Genomic DNA, 2,399 nt, shown 5'->3' with positions numbered 1-2,399 from the left:
CCCCAAGACGCGCGAGCAATGAGCATCGAGCTTAAACATATCGCAAACGTCAAACATAATATAACGGGATTAATATATATCGCGCACGTGCGACATGTTTGTCACAAGGCGCAAAAAATAATTATAAAAGGAATGCAACACGAGGACTTCCCAGGAGGTCATCCATCCTAGTACTACTCTCGCCCAAGCACGCTTAACTTCGGAGTTCTGATGGGATCCGGTGCTTTAGTGCTGGTATGATCGCATCCGACATGTTTCCCCGTCTTCGTCCCTTATGCTTGCCACTCCCAGGTCCGCTCCAAAGACGATTCTACATTCTCACTACCATTACAACCGTTCCCTAACAATGGATAATGTCCTATACTACTTACTCTCCCGCTCAATCACGGAGACGAGTTTTCCACGGTTTCCACCCCTCCCTCCATACCGCAGCAACACGAGTTTTTTCCACCCCTTTCAGAACGCGCTCTTCGCGCCACAAAGCCGCCCCAAGACGCGCGAGCAATGAGCATCGAGCTTAAACATATCGCAAACGTCAAACATAATATAACGGGATTAATATATATCGCGCACGTGCGACATGTTTGTCACCAGGCGCAAAAAATAATTATAAAAGGAATGCAACACGAGGACTTCCCAAGAGGTCACCCATCCTAGTACTACACTCGCCCAAGCACGCTTAACTTCGGAGTTCTGATGGGATCCGGTGCTTTAGTGCTGGTATGATCGCATCCCACATGTTTCCCCGTCTTCGTCCCTTATGCTTGCCACTCCCAGGTCCGCTCCAAACACGATTCTACATTCTCACTACCATTACAACCGTTCCCTAACAATGGATAATGTCCTATACTACTTACTCTCCCGCTCAATCACGGAGACGAGTTTTCCACGGTTTCCACCCCTCCCTCCATACCGCAGCAACACGAGTTTTTTCCACCCCTTTCAGAACGCGCTCTTCGCGCCACAAAGCCGCCCCAAGACGCGCGAGCAATGAGCATCGAGCTTAAACATATCGCAAACGTGAAACATAATATAACGGGATTAATATATATCGCGCACGTGCGACATGTTTGTCACAAGGCGCAAAAAATAATTATAAAAGGAATGCAACACGAGGACTTCCCAGGAGGTCACCCATCCTAGTACTACTCTCGCCCAAGCACGCTTAACTTCGGAGTTCTGATGGGATCCGGTGCTTTAGTGCTGGTATGATCGCATCCGACATGTTTCCCGGTCTTCGTCCCTTATGCTTGCCACTCCCAGGTCCGCTCCAAAGACGATTCTACATTCTCACTACCATTACAACCGTTCCCTAACAATGGATAATGTCCTATACTACTTACTCTCCCGCTCAATCACGGAGACGAGTTTTCCACGGTTTCCACCCCTCCCTCCATACCGCAGCAACACGAGTTTTTTCCACCCCTTTCAGAACGCGCTCTTCGCGCCACAAAGCCGCCCCAAGACGCGCGAGCAATGAGCATCGAGCTTAAACATATCGCAAACGTCAAACATAATATAACGGGATTAATATATATCGCGCACGTGCGACATGTTTGTCACAAGGCGCAAAAAATAATTATAAAAGGAATGCAACACGAGGACTTCCCAGGAGGTCACCCATCCTAGTACTACACTCGCCCAAGCACGCTTAACTTCGGAGTTCTGATGGGATCCGGTGCTTTAGTGCTGGTATGATCGCATCCCACATGTTTCCCCGTCTTCGTCCCTTATGCTTGCCACTCCCAGGTCCGCTCCAAACACGATTCTACATTCTCACTACCATTACAACCGTTCCCTAACAATGGATAATGTCCTATACTACTTACTCTCCCGCTCAATCACGGAGACGAATTTTCCACGATTTCCACCCCTCCCTCCATACCGCAGCAACACGAGTTTTTTCCACCCTTTCAGAACGCGCTCTTCGCGCCACAAAGCCGCCCCAAGACGCGCGAGCAATGAGCATCGAGCTTAAACATATCGCAAACGTCAAACATAATATAACGGGATTAATATATATCGCGCACGTGCGACATGTTTGTCACAAGGCGCAAAAAATAATTATAAAAGGAATGCAACACGAGGACTTCCCAGGAGGTCACCCATCCTAGTACTACTCTCGCCCAAGCACGCTTAACTTCGGAGTTCTGATGGGATCCGGTGCTTTAGTGCTGGTATGATCGCATCCGACATGTTTCCCGGTCTTCGTCCCTTATGCTTGCCACTCCCAGGTCCGCTCCAAAGACGATTCTACATTCTCACTACCATTACAACCGTTCCCTAACAATGGATAATGTCCTATACTACTTACTCTCCCGCTCAATCACGGAGACGAGTTTTCCACGGTTTCCACCCCTCCCTCCATACCGCAGCAACACGAGTTTTTTCCACCCCTT

The 2,399-nt window shown here is 48.9% G+C and overlaps 5 non-coding genes across 5 annotated transcripts; all 5 read right to left on the bottom strand.

The window, feature by feature from the left end:
* Positions 1–129: 129 nt before the first annotated feature.
* LOC123177189 (5S ribosomal RNA) lies at positions 130–248 on the bottom strand. Its single transcript, XR_006488811.1, has one exon. It is a non-coding gene; the product is annotated as a 5S ribosomal RNA (ribosomal RNA).
* A 367-nt stretch (positions 249–615) lies between these two features.
* On the bottom strand, positions 616–734 carry LOC123177188 (5S ribosomal RNA). Its single transcript, XR_006488810.1, has one exon. It is a non-coding gene; the product is annotated as a 5S ribosomal RNA (ribosomal RNA).
* A 367-nt stretch (positions 735–1,101) lies between these two features.
* On the bottom strand, positions 1,102–1,220 carry LOC123177186 (5S ribosomal RNA). Its single transcript, XR_006488808.1, has one exon. It is a non-coding gene; the product is annotated as a 5S ribosomal RNA (ribosomal RNA).
* A 367-nt stretch (positions 1,221–1,587) lies between these two features.
* On the bottom strand, positions 1,588–1,706 carry LOC123177187 (5S ribosomal RNA). Its single transcript, XR_006488809.1, has one exon. It is a non-coding gene; the product is annotated as a 5S ribosomal RNA (ribosomal RNA).
* A 366-nt stretch (positions 1,707–2,072) lies between these two features.
* LOC123177185 (5S ribosomal RNA) lies at positions 2,073–2,191 on the bottom strand. Its single transcript, XR_006488807.1, has one exon. It is a non-coding gene; the product is annotated as a 5S ribosomal RNA (ribosomal RNA).
* Positions 2,192–2,399: the final 208 nt, after the last annotated feature.

The sequence above is a fragment of the Triticum aestivum genome, unplaced genomic scaffold (genome assembly GCF_018294505.1).
Source record: "Triticum aestivum cultivar Chinese Spring unplaced genomic scaffold, IWGSC CS RefSeq v2.1 scaffold56929, whole genome shotgun sequence".
NCBI classification, from domain to species: domain Eukaryota; kingdom Viridiplantae; phylum Streptophyta; class Magnoliopsida; order Poales; family Poaceae; genus Triticum; species Triticum aestivum.
Note: the sequence above shows the minus strand (reverse complement) of the source record. Positions and strands in the feature narration are given on the sequence as shown.